This window comes from Palaemon carinicauda, chromosome 31 (genome assembly GCF_036898095.1).
Source record: "Palaemon carinicauda isolate YSFRI2023 chromosome 31, ASM3689809v2, whole genome shotgun sequence".
Lineage (NCBI taxonomy): Eukaryota > Metazoa > Arthropoda > Malacostraca > Decapoda > Palaemonidae > Palaemon > Palaemon carinicauda.
In genome coordinates, this window is record NC_090755.1 from 86,752,363 (window position 1) to 86,773,533 (window position 21,171).

Consider the following 21,171-nt stretch of genomic DNA (forward strand, 5'->3'; position numbering starts at 1 on the left):
CTATTCGGACTGAAAGGTAAAGACGCTATTCGGATTGAAAGGTAAAGACACTATTCGGATTGAAAGGTAAAGACGCTATTCGGATTGAAAGGTAGAGACGCTATTCAGATTGAAAGGTAAAGACACTATTCGAATTGAAAGGTAAAGACGCTATTCGGACTGAAAGGTAAAGACGCTATTCGGATTGAAAGGTAAAGACACTATTCGGATTGAAAGGTAAAGACGCTATTCGGACTTGAAAGGTAAAGACGCTATTCAGATTGAAAGGTAAAGACACTATTCGGATTGAAAGGTAAAGACGCTATTCGGATTGAAAGGTAAAGACGCTATTCGGATTGAAAGGTAAAGACGCTATTTGGACTGAAAGGTAAAGACGCTATTCGGACTGAAAGGTAAAGACGCTATTTGGACTGAAAGGTAAAGACGCTATTTGGACTGAAAGGTAAAGACGCTATTTGGATTGAAAGGTAAAGACGCTATTCAGATTGAAAGGTAAAGACGCTATTCGGATTGAAGGTAAAGACGCTATTCGGATTGAAAGCTATTCGGATTGAAAGGTAAAGACACTATTTGGACTGAAAGGTAAAGACGCTATTTGGACTGAAAGGTAAAGACGCTATTTGGACTGAAAGGTAAAGACGCTATTCAGACTGAAAGGTAAAGACGCTATTCGGATTGAAGGGTAAAGACGCTATTCGGATTGAAAGCTATTCGGATTGAAAGGTAAAGACACTATTCGGACTGAAAGGTAAAGACGCTATTCGGATTGAAAGGTAAAGACACTATTCGGACTGAAGGGTAAAGACGCTATTCGGATTGAAAGGTAAAGACGCTATTCGGACTGAAGGGTAAAGACGCTATTCGGATTGAAAGGTAAAGACGCTATTCGGACTGAAGGGTAAAGACGCTATTCGGATTGAAAGGTAAAGACGCTATTCGGACTGAAGGGTAAAGACGCTATTCGGATTGAAAGGTAAAGACGCTATTCGGACTGAAGGGTAAAGACGCTATTCGGATTGAAAGGTAAAGACGCTATTCGGACTGAAGGGTAAAGACGCTATTCGGATTGAAAGGTAAAGACGCTATTCGGACTGAAGGGTAAAGACGCTATTCGGATTGAAAGGTAAAGACGCTATTCGGACTGAAGGGTAAAGACGCTATTCGGATTGAAAGGTAAAGACGCTATTCGGACTGAAGGGTAAAGACGCTATTCGGATTGAAAGGTAAAGACGCTATTCGGACTGAAGGGTAAAGACGCTATTCGGATTGAAAGGTAAAGACGCTATTCGGACTGAAGGGTAAAGACGCTATTCGGATTGAAAGGTAAAGACGCTATTCGGACTGAAGGGTAAAGACGCTATTCGGATTGAAAGGTAAAGACGCTATTCGGACTGAAGGGTAAAGACGCTATTCGGATTGAAAGGTAAAGACGCTATTCGGACTGAAGGGTAAAGACGCTATTCGGATTGAAAGGTAAAGACGCTATTCGGACTGAAGGGTAAAGACGCTATTCGGATTGAAAGGTAAAGACGCTATTCGGACTGAAGGGTAAAGACGCTATTCGGATTGAAAGGTAAAGACGCTATTCGGACTGAAGGGTAAAGACGCTATTCGGATTGAAAGGTAAAGACGCTATTCGGACTGAAGGGTAAAGACGCTATTCGGATTGAAAGGTAAAGACGCTATTCGGACTGAAGGGTAAAGACGCTATTCGGATTGAAAGGTAAAGACGCTATTCGGACTGAAGGGTAAAGACGCTATTCGGATTGAAAGGTAAAGACGCTATTCGGACTGAAGGGTAAAGACGCTATTCGGATTGAAAGGTAAAGACGCTATTCGGACTGAAGGGTAAAGACGCTATTCGGATTGAAAGGTAAAGACGCTATTCGGACTGAAGGGTAAAGACGCTATTCGGATTGAAAGGTAAAGACGCTATTCGGACTGAAGGGTAAAGACGCTATTCGGATTGAAAGGTAAAGACGCTATTCGGACTGAAGGGTAAAGACGCTATTCGGATTGAAAGGTAAAGACGCTATTCGGACTGAAGGGTAAAGACGCTATTCGGATTGAAAGGTAAAGACGCTATTCGGACTGAAGGGTAAAGACGCTATTCGGATTGAAAGGTAAAGACGCTATTCGGACTGAAGGGTAAAGACGCTATTCGGATTGAAAGGTAAAGACGCTATTCGGACTGAAGGGTAAAGACGCTATTCGGATTGAAAGGTAAAGACGCTATTCGGACTGAAAGGTAAAGACGCTATTCGGATTGAAAGGTAAAGACGCTATTCGGACTGAAAGGTAAAGACGCTATTCGGATTGAAAGGTAAAGACGCTATTCGGACTGAAAGGTAAAGACGCTATTCGGATTGAAAGGTAAAGACGCTATTCGGACTGAAAGGTAAAGACGCTATTCGGATTGAAAGGTAAAGACGCTATTCGGACTGAAAGGTAAAGACGCTATTCGGATTGAAAGGTAAAGACGCTATTCGGACTGAAAGGTAAAGACGCTATTCGGATTGAAAGGTAAAGACGCTATTCGGACTGAAAGGTAAAGACGCTATTCGGATTGAAAGGTAAAGACGCTATTCGGACTGAAAGGTAAAGACGCTATTCGGATTGAAAGGTAAAGACGCTATTCGGACTGAAAGGTAAAGACGCTATTCGGATTGAAAGGTAAAGACGCTATTCGGACTGAAAGGTAAAGACGCTATTCGGATTGAAAGGTAAAGACGCTATTCGGACTGAAAGGTAAAGACGCTATTCGGATTGAAAGGTAAAGACGCTATTCGGACTGAAAGGTAAAGACGCTATTCGGATTGAAAGGTAAAGACGCTATTCGGACTGAAAGGTAAAGACGCTATTCGGATTGAAAGGTAAAGACGCTATTCGGACTGAAAGGTAAAGACGCTATTCGGATTGAAAGGTAAAGACGCTATTCGGACTGAAAGGTAAAGACGCTATTCGGATTGAAAGGTAAAGACGCTATTCGGACTGAAAGGTAAAGACGCTATTCGGATTGAAAGGTAAAGACGCTATTCGGACTGAAAGGTAAAGACGCTATTCGGACTGAAAGGTAAAGACGCTATCGGACTGAAAGGTAAAGACGCTATTCGGACTGAAAGGTAAAGACACTATCGGACTGAAAGGTAAAGACGCTATTCGGACTGAAAGGTAAAGACGCTAATCGGACTGAAAGGTAAAGAAGCTATTCGGATTGAAAGGTAAAGACGCTATTTGGACTGAAAGGTAAAGACGCTATTCGGACTGAAAGGTAAAGACGCTATTTGGACTGAAAGGTAAAGACGCTATTCGGACTGAAAGGTAAAGACGCTATTTGGACTGAAAGGTAAAGACGCTCTTCGGACTGAAAGGTAAAGACGCTATTTGGACTGAAAGGTAAAGACACTATTCGGACTGAAAGGTAAAGACGCTATTCGGATTGAAAGGTAAAGACACTATTCGGACTGAAAGGTAAAGACGCTATTCGGATTGAAAGGTAAAGACACTATTTGGACTGAAAGGTAAAGACGCTATTCGGATTGAAAGGTAAAGACACTATTCGGACTGAAAGGTAAAGACGCTATTCGGATTGAAAGGTAAAGACACTATTTGGACTGAAAGGTAAAGACGCTATTCGGATTGAAAGGTAAAGACACTATTTGGACTGAAAGGTAAAGACGCTATTCGGATTGAAAGGTAAAGATGCTATTTGGACTGAAAGGTAAAGACACTATTTGGACTGAAAGGTAAAGACGCTATTCGGACTGAAAGGTAAAGACACTATTTGGACTGAAGGGTAAAGACGCTATTCAGATTGAAAGGTAAAGACACTATTTGGACTGAAAGGTAAAGACGCTATTCAGATTGAAAGGTAAAGACACTATTTGGACTGAAAGGTAAAGACGCTATTCGGATTGAAAGGTAAAGACACTATTTGGACTGAAAGGTAAAGACGCTATTCGGATTGAAAGGTAAAGACACTATTTGGACTGAAAGGTAAAGACGCTATTCGGATTGAAAGGTAAAGACACTATTTGGACTGAAAGGTAAAGACGCTATTCAGATTGAAAGGTAAAGACACTATTTGGACTGAAAGGTAAAGACGCTATTCGGATGAAAGGTAAAGACGATATTAGGATTGAAAGGTAAAGACGCTATTCAGATTGAAAGGTAAAGACGCTATTAGGATTGAAAGGTAAAGACGCTATTTGGATTGAAAGGTAAAGATGCTATTCGGACTGAAAGGTAAAGACGCTATTCGGAATTGAAAGGTAAAGATGCTATTTGGACTGAAAGGTAAAGACGCTATTATGATTGAAAGGTAAAGATGCTATTAGGATTGAAAGGTAAAGACGCTATTTGGATTGAAAGGTAAAGACACTATTCAGATTGAAAGGTAAAGACGCTATTCGAATTGAAAGGTAAAGACGCTATTTGGACTGAAAGGTAAAGACGCTATTCAGGTTGAAAGGTAAAGACACTATTCGAATTGAAAGGTAAAGACGCTATTCAGATTGAAAGGTAAAGACACTATTCGAATTGAAAGGTAAAGACGCTATTCAGATTGAAAGGTAAAGACACTATTCGGATTGAAAGGTAAAGACGCTATTCAGATTGAAAGGTAAAGACACTATTCGGATTGAAAGGTAAAGACGCTATTCAGATTGAAAGGTAAAGACACTATTCGAATTGAAAGGTAAAGACGCTATTCAGATTGAAAGGTAAAGACACTATTCGGATTGAAAGGTAAAGACGCTATTCAGATTGAAAGGTAAAGACACTATTCGGATTGAAAGGTAAAGACACTATTCGGATTGAAAGGTAAAGACGCTATTCGGATTGAAAGGTAAAGACACTATCGGATTGAAAGGTAAAGACACTATTCGGATTGAAAGGTAAAGACGCTATTTGGATTGAAAGGTAAAGACGCTATTCGGATTGAAAGGTAAAGACACTATCGGATTGAAAGGTAAAGACACTATTCGGATTGAAAGGTAAAGACACTATTAGGATTGAAAGGTAAAGACGCTATTTGGATTGAAAGGTAAAGACACTTCGGATTGAAAGGTAAAGACACTATTCGGATTGAAAGGTAAAGACACTATTCGGATTGAAAGGTAAAGACGCTATTCGGATTGAAAGGTAAAGACACTATTCGGATTGAAAGGTAAAGACACTATTTGGATTGAAAGGTAAAGACACTATTCGGATTGAAAGGTAAAGACACTATTCGGATTGAAAGGTAAAGACACTATTCGGATTGAAAGGTAAAGACACTATTCGGATTGAAAGGTAAAGACGCTATTTGGATTGAAAGGTAAAGACACTATTCGGATTGAAAGGTAAAGACACTATTCGGATTGAAAGGTAAAGACACTATTCGGATTGAAAGGTAAAGACGCTATTCGGATTGAAAGGTAAAGACACTATTCGGATTGAAAGGTAAAGACACTATTCGGATTGAAAGGTAAAGACACTATTCGGATTGAAAGGTAAAGACACTATTCAGATTGAAAGGTAAAGACACTATTCGGATTGAAAGGTAAAGACACTATTAGGATTGAAAGGTAAAGACACTATTCGGATTGAAAGGTAAAGACACTATTCGGATTGAAAGGTAAAGACACTATTCGGATTGAAAGGTAAAGACACTATTCGATTGAAAGGTAAAGACACTATTCGGATTGAAAGGTAAAGACACTATTCAGATTGAAAGGTAAAGACACTATTCGGATTGAAAGGTAAAGACGCTATTCAGATTGAAAGGTAAAGACGCTATTCGGATTGAAAGGTAAAGACACTATTCGGATTGAAAGGTAAAGACACTATTCGGATTGAAATATAAAGACGCTATTCGGATTGAAAGGTAAAGACACTATTCGGATTGAAAGGTAAAGACGCTATTCAGATGAAAGGTAAAGACGCTATTCGGATTGAAAGGGAAAGACGCTATTCGGATTGAAAGGTAAAGACACTACTCTGATTGAAAATAAAGACACTATTCGGATTGAAAGATAAAGACACTATTCAGATTGAAAGATAAAGACACTATAGGATTGAAAGGTAAAGACGCTATTCGGATTGAAATATAAGACGCTATTCGGATTGAAAGGGAAAGACGCTATTCGGATTGAAAGGTAAAGACACTACTCTGGATTGAAAATAAAGACACTATTCGGATTGAAAGGTAAAGACACTATTCAGATTAAAAGATAAAGACGCTATTTGGATTGAAATATAAAGACGCTATTAGGATTGAAAGGTTAAGATACTTATTAGGATTAAAAGATAAAGACACTACTGTATTCGGATTGAAAGGTAAAGACGCTATTAGGATAGAAAGGTAAAGACGCTCTTCGGATTGAAAGGTAAAGACACTATTAGGATAGAAAGGTAAAGACGCTCTTCGGATTGAAAGGTAAAGAGGCTATTCAGATTGAAAGGTAAAGACGCTATTCGGATTGAAAGGTAAAGAGGCTATTCGGACTGAAAGGTAAAGACGCTATTAGGATTGAAAGGTAAAGATGCCAATCGGATTGAAAGGTAAAGAAGCTCTTCAGATATAAAGGTAAAGACACTATTCAGATTGAAAGGTAAAGACGCTATTCGGATTGAAAGGTAAAGACGCTATTCGGACTGAAAGGTAAAGACGATATTAGGATTGAAAGGTAAAGACACTATTAGGATTGAAAGGTAAAGACGCTATTTGGATAGAAAGGTAAAGACACTATTCAGATTGAAAGATAAAGACACTATTCGAATTGAAAGGTAAAGACGCTATTTGGACTGAAAGGTAAAGACGCTATTCAGATTGAAAGGTAAAGACACTATTCGATTGAAAGGTAAAGACGCTATTCAGATTGAAAGGTAAAGACACTATTCGAATTGAAAGATAAAGACGCTATTCAGATTGAAAGGTAAAGACGCTATTCGGATTGAAAGGTAAAGACACTATTCGGATTGAAAGGTAAAGACGCTATTCGGATTGAAAGGTAAAGACACTATCGGATTGAAAGGTAAAGACACTATTCGGATTGAAAGGTAAAGACGCTATTTGGATTGAAAGTAAAGACGCTATTTGGATTGAAAGGTAAAGACACTTCGGATTGAAAGGTAAAGACACTATTCGGATTGAAAGGTAAAGACACTATTAGGATTGAAACGTAAAGACGCTATTTGGATTGAAAGGTAAAGACACTTCGGATTGAAAGGTAAAGACACTATTCGGATTGAAAGGTAAAGACACTATTCGGATTGAAAGGTAAAGACGCTATTCGGATTGAAAGGTAAAGACACTATTCGGATTGAAAGGTAAAGACGCTATTTGGATTGAAACGTAAAGACGCTATTTGGATTGAAAGGTAAAGACACTATTCGGATTGAAAGGTAAAGACACTATTCGGATTGAAAGGTAAAGACACTATTAGGATTGAAACGTAAAGACGCTATTTGGATTGAAAGGTAAAGACACTATCGGATTGAAAGGTAAAGATACTATTCGGATTGAAAGGTAAAGACACTATTCGGATTGAAAGGTAAAGACGCTATTCGGATTGAAAGGTAAAGACACTATTCGGATTGAAAGGTAAAGACGCTATTCGGATTGAAAGGTAAAGACACTATTCGGATTGAAAGGTAAAGACACTATTCAGATTGAAAGGTAAAGACACTATTCGGATTGAAAGGTAAAGACACTATTAGGATTGAAAGGTAAAGACGCTATTTGGATTGAAAGGTAAAGACACTTCGGATTGAAAGGTAAAGACACTATTCGGATTGAAAGGTAAAGACACTATTCGGATTGAAAGGTAAAGACGCTATTCGGATTGAAAGGTAAAGACACTATTTGGATTGAAAGGTAAAGACACTATCGGATTGAAAGGTAAAGACACTATTCGGATTGAAAGGTAAAGACACTATTCGGATTGAAAGGTAAAGACACTATTCGGATTGAAAGGTAAAGACACTATTCGGATTGAAAGGTAAAGACGCTATTCGGATTGAAAGGTAAAGACACTATTCGGATTGAAAGGTAAAGACACTATTAGGATTGAAAGGTAAAGACGCTATTTGGATTGAAAGGTAAAGATGCTATTTGGATTGAAAGGTAAAGACACTATTCGGATTGAAAGGTAAAGACGCTATTCGGATTGAAACGTAAAGACGCTATTTGGATTGAAAGGTAAAGACACTATTCGGATTGAAAGGTAAAGACACTATTCGGATTGAAAGGTAAAGACACTATTCGGATTGAAAGGTAAAGACACTATTAGGATTGAAAGGTAAAGACACTATTCGGATTGAAAGGTAAAGACACTATTAGGATTGAAACGTAAAGACACTATTCGGATTGAAAGTAAAGACACTATTCGGATTGAAAGGTAAAGACACTATTAGGATTGAAACGTAAAGACACTATTTGGATTGAAAGGTAAAGACACTATTCGGATTGAAAGGTAAAGACACTATTCGGATTGAAAGGTAAAGACACTTCGGATTGAAAGGTAAAGACACTATTCGGATTGAAAGGTAAAGACACTATTCGGATTGAAAGGTAAAGACACTATTCAGATTGAAAGGTAAAGACACTATTAGGATTGAAAGGTAAAGACGCTATTTGGATTGAAAGGTAAAGACACTTCGGATTGAAAGGTAAAGACACTATTCGGATTGAAAGGTAAAGACACTATTCGGATTGAAAGGTAAAGACACTATTCGGATTGAAAGGTAAAGACGCTATTCGGATTGAAAGGTAAAGACGCTATTCGGATTGAAAGGTAAAGACACTATTCGGATTGAAAGGTAAAGACACTATTTGGACTGAAAGGTAAAGACGCTATTCGGATTGAAAGGTAAAGACATTATTCAAATTGAAAGGTAAAGACGCTATTCGGACTGAAAGGTAAAGACGCTATTCGGATTGAAAGGTAAAGACGCTATTTGGATTGAAAGGTAAAGACACTATTCAAATTGAAAGGTAAAGACGCTATTCGGACTGAAAGGTAAAGATGCTATTCGGATTGAAATGTAAAGACACTATTCGGATTGAAAGGTAAAGACACTATTCGGATTGAAAGGTAAAGACACTATTCGGACTGAAAGGTAAAGACACTATTTGGACTGAAAGGTAAAGACGCTATTCGGATTGAAAGGTAAAGACATTATTCGGATTGAAAGGTAAAGACGCTATTCGGACTGAAAGGTAAAGACACTATTTGGACTGAAAGGTAAAGATGCTATTCGGACTGAAAGGTAAAGACGCTTTTCGGACTGAAAGGTAAAGACACTATTCGAATTGAAAGGTAAAGACGCTATTCGGACTGAAGGGTAAAGACGCTATTAGGATTGAAAGGTAAAGACGCTATTCGGATTGAAAGGTAAAGACGCTATTCAGATTGAAAGGTAAAGACGCTATTCGGACTGAAAGGTAAAGACGCTTTTCGGACTGAAAGGTAAAGACACTATTCGAATTGAAAGGTAAAGACGCTTTTCGGACTGAAAGGTAAAGACACTATTCGAATTGAAAGGTAAAGACGCTATTCGGACTGAAGGGTAAAGACGCTATTAGGATTGAAAGGTAAAGACGCTATTCAGATTGAAAGGTAAAGACGCTATTCGGATTGAAAGGTAAAGACGCTATTTGGACTGAAAGGTAAAGACGCTATTCGGACTGAAAGGTAAAGACGCTATTCGGACTGAAAGGTAAAGATGCTATTCGAATTGAAAGGTAAAGACACTATTTGAATTGAAAGGTAAAGACACTATTCGGATTGAAAGGTAAAGACGCTATTTGGACTGAAAGGTAAAGACGCTATTCGGACTGAAAGGTAAAGACACTATTTGAATTGAAAGGTAAAGACACTATTCGGATTGAAAGGTAAAGACACTATTCGAATTGAAAGGTAAAGACACTATTTGAATTGAAAGGTAAAGATGCTATTCGGACTGAAAGGTAAAGACGCAATACGGATTGAAAGGTAAAGACACTATTCGGATTGAAAGGTAAAGACGCTATTAAGATTGAAAGGTAAAGACACTATTCGGATTGAAAGGTAAAGACGTTATTCGGATTGAAAGGTAAAGACACAATTCGGATTGAAATATAAAGACACTATTAGGATTGAAATGTTAAGACGCTATTCAGATTGAAAGGTAAAGACGCTATTCGGATTGAAAGGTAAAGACGCTATTTGGACTGAAAGGTAAAGACGCTATTCGGACTGAAAGGTAAAGACGCTATTCGGACTGAAAGGTAAAGATGCTATTCGAATTGAAAGGTAAAGACACTATTTGAATTGAAAGGTAAAGACACTATTCGGATTGAAAGGTAAAGACGCTATTTGGACTGAAAGGTAAAGACGCTATTCGGACTGAAAGGTAAAGACACTATTTGAATTGAAAGGTAAAGACACTATTCGGATTGAAAGGTAAAGACACTATTCGAATTGAAAGGTAAAGACACTATTTGAATTGAAAGGTAAAGATGCTATTCGGACTGAAAGGTAAAGACGCAATACGGATTGAAAGGTAAAGACACTATTCGGATTGAAAGGTAAAGACGCTATTAAGATTGAAAGGTAAAGACACTATTCGGATTGAAAGGTAAAGACGTTATTCGGATTGAAAGGTAAAGACACAATTCGGATTGAAATATAAAGACACTATTAGGATTGAAATGTTAAGACGCTATTCAGATTGAAAGGTAAAGACGCTATTCGGACTGAAAGGTATAGACGTTATTCGGGCTGAAAGGTAAAGACGCTATTTGGACTGAAAGGTAAAGACGCTATTAGGATTGAAAGGTAAAGACACTATTTGAATTGAAAGGTAAAGACGCTATTAGGATTGAAAGGTAAAGACGTTATTCGGACTGAAAGGTAAAGACGCTATTTGGACTGGAAGGTAAAGACGTTATTCGGACTGAAGGGTAAAGACGCTATTAGGATTGAAACGTAAAGACGCTATTTGGATTGAAAGGTAAAGACACTAATAGGATTGAAAGGTAAAGACACTAATAGGATTGAAAGGTAAAGACGCTATTCAGACTAAAAGGTAAAGACGCAATACGGATTGAAAGCTAAAGACATTATTCAGATTGAAAGGTAAAGATGCTATTCAGATTGAAAGGTAAAGATGCTATTCGGATTGAAAGGTAAAGACGCAATACGGATTGAAAGGCAAAGACACTATTCGGATTGAAAGGCAAAGACACTATTCGGATTGAAAGGCAAAGGCGCTATACTTATTAAAAGGTATAGACGTTATTCAAATTGAAAGGTAGAGACTGATCGAAACTCACCCAGTTTATGAAAAATATTCTACAAGTATAAATATCGTATTTTATTATGAAGTTTACACCGTTAAAACACCCATTTGCCACCTAAAGAAAATGGATAAAATAAATTTTAAACCAAATTGAGTAATATCCCCTTAAACCATGTATGGTGAATCGTATGGTATTAATGAAAAAAAAAAAATTCCCCTTTTAAAGGTTGCTTGCAATAGCATTAGAAATGTTCTTACAGATGGGAAAAGCTTACAAGTCCAAAATGCCACGTATTTCGCAAGCAACCAACCAAGTACGCTAACTCGTTTTGGTTTCATTGTAGTGTATTACATGGCAATGTAACCTAGGATACCAATTACTTTTTCTTATAGGAAAAATTACGCTCCCTTCGAAAATAACACTCGTTCCCGTCGCAAATGAATAGTTTCAGAAATATATATACACCTATATCCTCCGATAATGGGGGACCCCCAGTGGGAACTCGGGGTTTTGGGTGGGGAAAACATACTGGGGAAAATTCGGTTAAATCACGTTATTTACTATAGAAAATCATACCTTCTGTGCGAAATCACACCCTGTAATACAATACAAAATTACCCTAGTTTTCCTGAAACGTAATTAATGTTGAAAATAACATAAAACTTTACCAAAATGTCCTACTCACGTTGTCTTGAGTGTTGTCAGGCAAACTTAGTCCAGTTTTTGGTCTATGATCGACAAGCTGGCTGCTTACACAATGTTATCATGAGCAGATACATCATCACCTTCAGTAACAATGGAATACATAATAATATCCACTAAATTAAAGGTAAATTATCGCAAAATAAACGGACCACCAGAAGAAAGTTAACTTTTCAAAACAGTCTATCAGTCAGCTGAGCCAGAGATACCAACTCTCCCGTAGTTTTACCATCGATTATGAATTGATATCTTACTTCAGTTTTTATAATGTTGGTGGTTTTTTCAATAATTAAAAAATTAAAATGCCAATAATCTTGATAAATGGGTGAAATATTATAATGATAGCGATAAAAAAGTTAGTTATTTAAAAGACACTGTTGGCTGCACTTACAATGTTTTGTTTACTTCTGCCAGCTGTCAGCTGTTGAGATACCAACTCTCCCGTAGTTTTACCATCGATCATGAATTTATATCTTACTTCAGTTTTCATAATGTTGGTGGTTTTTTCAATAATTAAAATATTAAAATGCCAATAATCTTGATAAAGGGTTGAAATATTATAATGATAGCGATAAAAAAGTTAGTTATTTAAAAGACACTGTTGGCTGCTCTTACAATGTTTTGTTTACTTCTGCCAGCTGTCAGCTGTTGAGATACCAACTCTCCCGTAGTTTTACCATCGATCGTGAATTAATATCTTACTTCAGTTTTCATAATGTTGGTGGTTTTTTCAATAATTAAAATATTAAAATGCCAATAATCTTGATAAAGGGTTGAAATATTATAATGATAGCGATAAAAAAGTTAGTTATTTAAAAGATACTGTTGGCTGCCCTTACAATGTTTTGTTTACTTCTGCCAGCTGTCTGCTGTCAACTTTTCTGATTCGTAGAAAAAAGAAAATAGCTTTATTTTGCTCTATCATAACTAGAATATAACAAAACAAAAGTAAAATGATGAAATAAATATAAACATCCCTATTTTACTTGATCTTAGTGGAGTTGTCCATGACCTGCTATTAATTTCCATTGGCATCAAATATTAAGGTTCTGAGTATCTGAAAGGTTTCTTGGCTGACAGAAGTTATTACGTATGAATTAGAAATTCTTACACCTCTAGACCCAGTCGTGTTTTGTATTTAGATAATCAGTCTATCAAAAGTGCTATGAAGACAGAGTGAACTTCAAATTATTTGCAAATAACACACAATTTTATTTCTCCGTAAATGCTATTGATGATAATGCTGAGAATTAAAACTACTTTTGACCAGTGCAATTGAAGAATGTATGATAATTAAACCACTTGACTAAATGAAAAAAAAACTGTGTTTTATGGTGGTATGAAAAAAAAATAATTCAAGAAACCTTGGTGATACCAAAATGAATATATTAATGATATCTTGGTTTCAATATCTATCAGAGTTGATGACCTAGGCCTATCACTTGAATGTAAATTGTCTTATTCGCCTTTCCCGTCGTTATCCTTACATTAAAGGGTCGGTTGCCTCATGCGCCCTCTCCAATGCCTTCTATCAAAGACATCCTCTTCCATCAAACCTCTTCTCTCCATATCATCCTTCACCTTATATCGCCATATAATTCACTGCCTCCCTCTTCTTACCCGTCGTTATCCCTACATTAAGAGTTCGGTTGCCTGATGCGTCCTCTCCAATGCCATCTATCAAAGACATCCTCTTCCATGAAACCTCTTCTCTCCATATCATCCTTCACCTTATCTCGCCATCTAATTCTCAGCTTACCTCTTGATCTTCTCCCCCTAACAGGTTCTTCTAAAGCGCTCCTTATTCCCTCCACATCATCCATCCTTAACACTTTTACTTTTAGGGGTTTATTTCTCGCCCTCCATCAGACACTAAGAGTCTGTTCAGGTGGGCCTTGGTGTGGGAAAATAATTTCTTTCCAGTTAATATTTGGCTCTGTATCTTTTCAGTTATTCGCTGGCATTTGTATTCAGGCTTAATAGTTTTCAGATCACTATCATAACACTTTCCAAAGAGATAAATCTTCAGGTTTTTCTTGAGATGTGCCACATTTTTCATATTCTTGACATCAAGTGGAAGGTCGTTGAAGAGTCTCGGTGCAGCATAACTGAACGTTCTTCCTCCTATTGCATGATCCACACTAATTTCGAATAGTCTACATGGATCATCAGCATATCTAACTCTTACAGCAGCGCTAGCAGCTTCAGGGTAGGGGACCAAGCAATCCCAAAGATATTTAGGCTTATCACTTGTAAATGCTTTGTGAGTCAACAAACAAATTATAAATTCAATTCTAGCCCACACCATCTAAGTCGTGACACTCTTATCACCTCTGTAATCTTTGCTACACCTGCCATTATTATTTAATCATTTTCCAATCCAAACAGTGACATTCCAACAACCCATATCAATATTCTTACCTCTATTCTCTCAAGCTTTGCTACCTCTTCTCGTCTTGGAGTCCACGTTTCTGGATTACTGTTATATAGACCTTGACTTTTAGCTAGATTTGTTGCAATTTGGCTTTCAGTGCACAAATAAATAGTGTTGTAAGAATCACTGGATACCACCTTATAAATATTGCCTTTTTATAAAAGTATCTTGATGCATAGCTGTAAAGAAACTTATGATTAACTGTGTTATTACCAGGATTAACTACTGTAACCCTGTCTATTGCAACCTACTTAAAGAGCAATTTATGAATGATAAAACGTAATAGATAGAGGAGCAAGATTGATAAAAGGTGTTCCATCTCGCGAAAGGATAACCATTTGTTAAAGCAATAGGCCTAACTTTATTTTTTCTACGACGTTGACAGCTGAAATAGGCCTAACTTTATTTTTTTCTACGACGTTGACAGCTGAAATAGGCCTAACTTTATTTTTTCTACGACGTTGACAGCTGAAATAGGCCTAACTTTATTTTTTCTACGACGTTGACAGCTGAAATAGGCCTAACTTTATTTTTTTCTACGACGTTGACAGCTGAAATAGGCCTAACTTTATTTTTTCTACGACGTTGACAGCTGAAATAGGCCTAACTTTATTTTTTTCTACGACGTTGACAGCTGAAATAGGCCTAACTTTATTTTTTCTACGACGTTGACAGCTGAAATAGGCCTAACTTTATTTTTTCTACGACGTTGACAGCTGAAATAAGCCTAACTTTATTTTTTCTACGACGTTGACAGCTGAAATAGGCCTAACTTTATTTTTTCTATGACGTTGACAGCTGAAATAGGCCTAACTTTATTTTTTCTACGACGTTGACAGCTGAAATAAGCCTAACTTTATTTTTTCTACGACGTTGACAGCTGAAATAGGCCTAACTTTATTTTTTCTACGACGTTGACAGCTGAAATAGGCCTAACTTTATTTTTTCTACGACGTTGACAGCTGAAATAGGCCTAACTTTATTTTTTCTACGACGTTGACAGCTGAAATAGGCCTAACTTTATTTTTTTCTACGACGTTGACAGCTGAAATAGGCCTAACTTTATTTTTTCTACGACGTTGACAGCTGAAATAGGCCTAACTTTATTTTTTCTACGACGTTGACAGCTGAAATAAGCCTAACTTTATTTTTTCTACGACGTTGACAGCTGAAATAGGCCTAACTTTATTTTTTCTACGACGTTGACAGCTGAAATAGGCCTAACTTTATTTTTTCTACGACGTTGACAGCTGAAATAGGCCTAACTTTATTTTTTCTACGACGTTGACAGCTGAAATAGGCCTAACTTTATTTTTCTACGACGTTGACAGCTGAAATAAGCCTAACTTTATTTTTTCTACGACGTTGACAGCTGAAATCGGTCTATGTACATGAAAAGATAGACTTCGGGTTAAATAACAAACATTATACATAATTGTAATGTGAAATTAAAACATTATGTCTTATACTTACGTAGGTTAGGTAAAGGATAATATGGATGACACTACTAGGGTATCTAAGTTACGCTGAGATAAACCTTTATACACATACTGTGACATTTGTGGTCAAATCTTAGATCTATATTTAAATAAAAATCTTACAGGATCATAAAGCAATCAAACAAACATCATTTGAAGTTAACAATCACACACCCTTATAAACTAAACATAATTAATATCTTCTTTTAAACATTACTGGCTGGTTCAATGGTAATGCGTTTGCCTAGCATTCGCATGGCAGCATATCGATCCCAGCCCGGGACCGCGAGTTTAAGCTGTTTACTGGGGAAGCCACTGCTGTGGTCAGGCACTACAGTTGGCGGTTGGGCTTGCTTGGCTGACGTTCTGGTGAGCATCTATTCTGATTTTAAAAAGACACACAATGAACAAATGATATTAGAATATTAGAATTGCCAATGACCAACAATACGATGGGTTGTGGTGGCCTGTTTTAAACGTTCTTGTCTGGAAATATTGTTATTTAAGGTGGAATAATATATATATATATATATATATATATATATATATATATATATATATATATATATATATATATATATATATATATATACTGTATGTATATATATATATATATATATATATATATATATATATATATATATATATATATATACAAAATGTGGAGAAAAGGAAAAGAATTTTTATTTAAGGAAGGATAATAGAAAAAAAAACATATCGTACAAATATATATATATATATATATATATATATATATATATATATATATATATATATATATATATATATATATATATACAAAATGTGGGGAAAAGGAAAAGAATTTTTATTTAAGGTGGGATAATAGAAAAAAAAACATATCGTACAAATATATCTACAAAATGTGGAAAAAAAAGGAAAATAAAATCAAAGAAGTTTTTATTTAAGGTGGAATAATAATAAAAAAGATAAATATATATACAAAATGTGGGACAAAGGAAAAGAAAATAAAAAAGTTTTTATTTAAGGTGGAATAATAGAAAAAAAAAAGATAAATGTATATTGCAAATGTGGGACAAAGGAAAAGAGAATCAAAGAAGTTTTTATTTAAGGTGGAATAATCGAAAAAAAAATAAATATATATACAAAATGTGGGAAAAAGGAAAAGAAAATCAAAGAAGTTTTTATTTAAGGTGGAATAATAGAAAAAAAATATAAATATATATACAAAATGTGGGAAAAAGGAAAATAAAATCAAAGAAGTTTTTATTTAAGGTGGAATAATAGAAAAAAAAGATAAATATATATACAAAATGTGGGAAAAAGGAAAAGAAAATCAAAGAAGTTTTTATTTAAGGTGGAATAATAGAAAAAAAAAAGATAATTGTATATTCCAAATGTGGGAAAAAAAGGAAAATAAAATCAAAGACGTTTTTATTTAAGGTGGAATAATAGAAAAAAAAAATATAAATATATATACAAAATGTGGGACAAAGGAAAAGAAAATCCAAGACGTTTTTATTTAAGGTGGAATAATAAAAAAAAAGATAAATATATATTCCAAATGTGGGACAAAGGAAAAGTAAATCATAGACGTTTTTATTTAAGGTGGAATAATAGAAAAAAAGATAAATATATATACGAAATGTGGGACAAAGGGAAAGAAAATCAAAGAAGTTTTTATTTAAGATGGAATAATAGAAAAAAAAGATAAATATATATATACAAAATGTGGGAGAAAGGAAAAGAAAATCAAAGACGTTTTTATTTAAGGTGGAATAATAGAAAAAAAGATAAATATATATAAAAAATGTGGGACAAAGGAAAATAAAATCAAAGAAGTTTTTATTTAAGGTGGAATAATAGAAAAAAGAGATAAATATATATATAAAATGTGGGAAAAAGGAAAAGAAAATCAAAGAAGGACATTAAGGAGGAGCCGATATAGAGCTTCTACCTCTCCATTGCTACTAATACTCGGCTACCTATCAGCCCAGGGTTGCCAGTTTGGCCTTTTTCCAGGCCAAAAAATATCAAATTTGTCCATTTTAAAAAATTAGTTGGCCTTTAGTAATATCATAAAAAGGTGGGCTTTAAATACTAGTTTTGGCCTTTTACTTATAATGGACTGGCCTTTTAAAACTGTGGTTGATTATAAGTTGGCCTTTTCTCATTTAGAAAATCTGGCAACCCTGTATCAGCCTAATAGTAATACGTGAAGTTGGACGAAATCTGAAATATATCAATTTTACCGACAGTATTTTAGTGTATTTTAGTTTAAAAGTGTCACTGATGTCCACATTTTAGTCATACGTAAGTAATATTGGCCAATTACTCTTTATTCATATAGAAAAATACATCAAAACTGTCATCATTTGATCGTATCTTTTAGCGAATCAGTTTGGCTCCAAATTTGAACATCTTGTAAAAACCGTATTGACATATATTTTATATTATAGTTAATATTTTCGAATAAAAATGTTTTATTTTACCGATATTTCAATCTTTAGAACACAAAAGTGCTTCTTTAGATTAAGTATAAGGTTTTATGTATGATGACGGAAATGCACATAACATATTTTCAATCCTATCGTGGTAAAATTATAGTTACGGACGGAACGATATTTTGAACAGAAAAAAAATAGTTTTTACTGGGTAATTTTGTATTGTATTACAGGGTGAGATTTCGAAGAGAAAATATATGTTTTCCTATAGTAAATAACGTGATTTAACCGAATTTGCTGTTCATTTCAATCGGAAACAAACAGATCAACCAATTCGGCTAACTTTAAGTTGCACGGTGTCACTTCTCTTACGAATGTACTGCGAACGATAACATTAGCAACGTTACCAATAATACACAGTGTTACCAACGTTGACGTATGGTACACAGAGTTACCAACGGCACGTTGACATTACTAAAGATAGTAATGATAGATATTTCCATATATTAAATAATTTCTCCATATAAGTTTTACTCAATATATAAAATGTACAAAAAGGCCACAGAACCTAACAAACCCACCTAACCTAGCCTAGTAGTATGACAGGTCACAAAATAACATTTGATCTACATCGGACGTTGGCAGCACTGGTTTTCATGACACAATCTTTGCAACGGCGCCTCCAAAGCTTATTCACATATACTGTTTTGTATTTTCCTCCAGTTATTATAATTTCAAGAAGGTAATGTATAGAGAAGAAAAGGCTTGTTTTACGTTTATATATCGATTCCCCAGTATGTTTTCCCCACCCAAAACCCCGAGTTCCCACTGGGGGTCCCCCATTATTGGAGGATATAGATGTATATATATTTCTGAAACTATTAATTTGCGACGGGGACGAGTGTCATTTTCGAAGAGAGCGTAATTTTTTCTATAAGAAACAGTAGTTTTTTTCCTAGGTTACATTACCATGGAATAATATACAATGAAACCCCAAATTTAAACATCTTGTAAAAACCTTATTGACATATATTTTATATTATAGTTAATATTTTCGAATAAGAATTATGCCTTTTTTTACCTATTTTTCAATCTTTAGAACACACAAGTGCTTCTTTAGATTAAGTATAAGGGTTTATGTATGATGACGGAAATGCACATAACTTATTTTCAGTCCTATCTTGGTAAAATTATAGTTACGGACGGAACAATATTTTGAAAAGAGAAAATGGTTTTTCCTGTAGTAAATAATTATTGTTTCACTGAATTTGACCTTCGTTTCAACAGCCAATAAACCGAAAACCTATTAGACAGTCTAACAACCAGGTTATGTTTTTAGATATCGAATGGTATTTGCTATGCCATGCGTTCTTTAAATTCGTGAAGAAAGAAAAACATGAAGCTCTTATGTACTGGCAAGCTGTACATGGTGACTTATGCACACTATTATTTCTTAGATAATTAAGTTTTTATTTGCAGTGAAAAAAAGGGTATTTTTTACTTATGGACATTAATTGCTTTCAACATAAAATATAGGTGTTTCTGTTGTATTATGATGTGATTTGAATGATTATGAGGTTCATTTCCATCGCAAATGAATACTTATCCTTCCACCACCCCTCCCCCTATAGATAACACTCTGGGGGAACCTCCTTGGTAAGCAGGGTTTTGTGTGGGGGAGGCAAAGTAGGTAAAAACAGGGCAAAATGGAGGAAAAAACCTAAATATAACACTCAAATATATAAGAATATGATAAATGTCTAGGAGAAGGCCGCACCCGTTTTTCAAGTATTAACGACGAAAAACGGCAAAAAACGACCAGATTATAGTTGCACATTGCATAGAAACATGAGGAAATGAATAAAAAAGAAACTAAGTCTTAACACTTACACACAAAATGTAAGCATAAACCTACTACTACAATACCCCTACCTAGCCCTACCGGAGGGGGGGGGTGCTCCCCCCCCTACGACCCCCTCTTAAGGCCACAGTGATTTCCAGGGCACTACCGAACCTAAAACAACCCACCTAACCTAGCCTAGGGGCCCTGTACCCCTACCTAGGCCTACCGGGGAGTGGCTCCGCCCCCCCTGCGACCCCCCCTTAAGGCCACAGTGATTTTCGGGGCACTACCGAACCTAATACAACCACCTAACCTAGGGCCCTGTACCCCTACCTAGGCCTAGCCCCTACAACCCCCCTCCTTACGGCCACTACCTAACACATCCATCAAACCAAATCCAAATCCAAAGTGATGGTACTGCTGTATACATCGTTATACTATCACCATTATAATATACTCTATAAATTAATGAAGCTTACCTTAAACTGTTGTTTCATAAAGATGTGCTGCTGCTGTGAAGAAAACGTGAAGCCGTTGCGAAGGTTCCTTGACATGCAAGACAATTTTTATTTTGTAAAATTAAATTGTGTCTCTGGCACAAATCCACTAGTTTTTCAATATTCCCCGAATAAGTTACTACAAATTCATTGTAAGTTAGGAAACAGTCAGGACAAGAAGATGGAATTTCAACTTCTTGTGCAATATAAGATGACGTGCTTGCTATGGCCTCCATGTCTAAGAACGAAATGAAATGCCTGGGTAAGATAATGTATTGTCGCGCTGTGATTGGCCAAACCTGTAAGACGTCGTAGTGGATAGGCGCTGTGATTGGCTTAACGTGTAAGACGTCATAGTGGACTAGTTTGTCTGTGGATTATAGTGGTTACAGGGCTCATTTGAGCAAAAACAAGACACAGTCAACAATAACAACAGACTTAGAAAAAATCTGGGAGGAATACATGAGTAGCGTGAGTTTGATCGTCAATATTTTGACTGCTATTGAATTTCACTAAATTATCTCACTC

General features: G+C 35.9%; 1 protein-coding gene and 1 long non-coding RNA gene across 2 annotated transcripts in view; one reads left to right on the plus strand and one right to left on the minus strand.

Moving 5' to 3' along the window:
• The window catches only part of LOC137625047 (uncharacterized), a 159,165-nt gene extending 147,022 nt beyond the window's left edge, over window positions 1-12,143 (minus strand). Inside the window, exon 1 of the mRNA XM_068355980.1 lies at window positions 11,952-12,143. The gene's annotated coding sequence lies outside the window, so the exon portion shown is untranslated. The remainder of the gene's footprint in view (window positions 1-11,951) is intronic.
• A 5,802-nt stretch (window positions 12,144-17,945) lies between these two features.
• LOC137625048 (uncharacterized) overlaps window positions 17,946-21,171 on the plus strand; it is a 101,008-nt gene continuing 97,782 nt past the window's right edge. Inside the window, exon 1 of the long non-coding RNA XR_011040817.1 lies at window positions 17,946-18,172. This is a non-coding gene — a long non-coding RNA (uncharacterized lncRNA). The remainder of the gene's footprint in view (window positions 18,173-21,171) is intronic.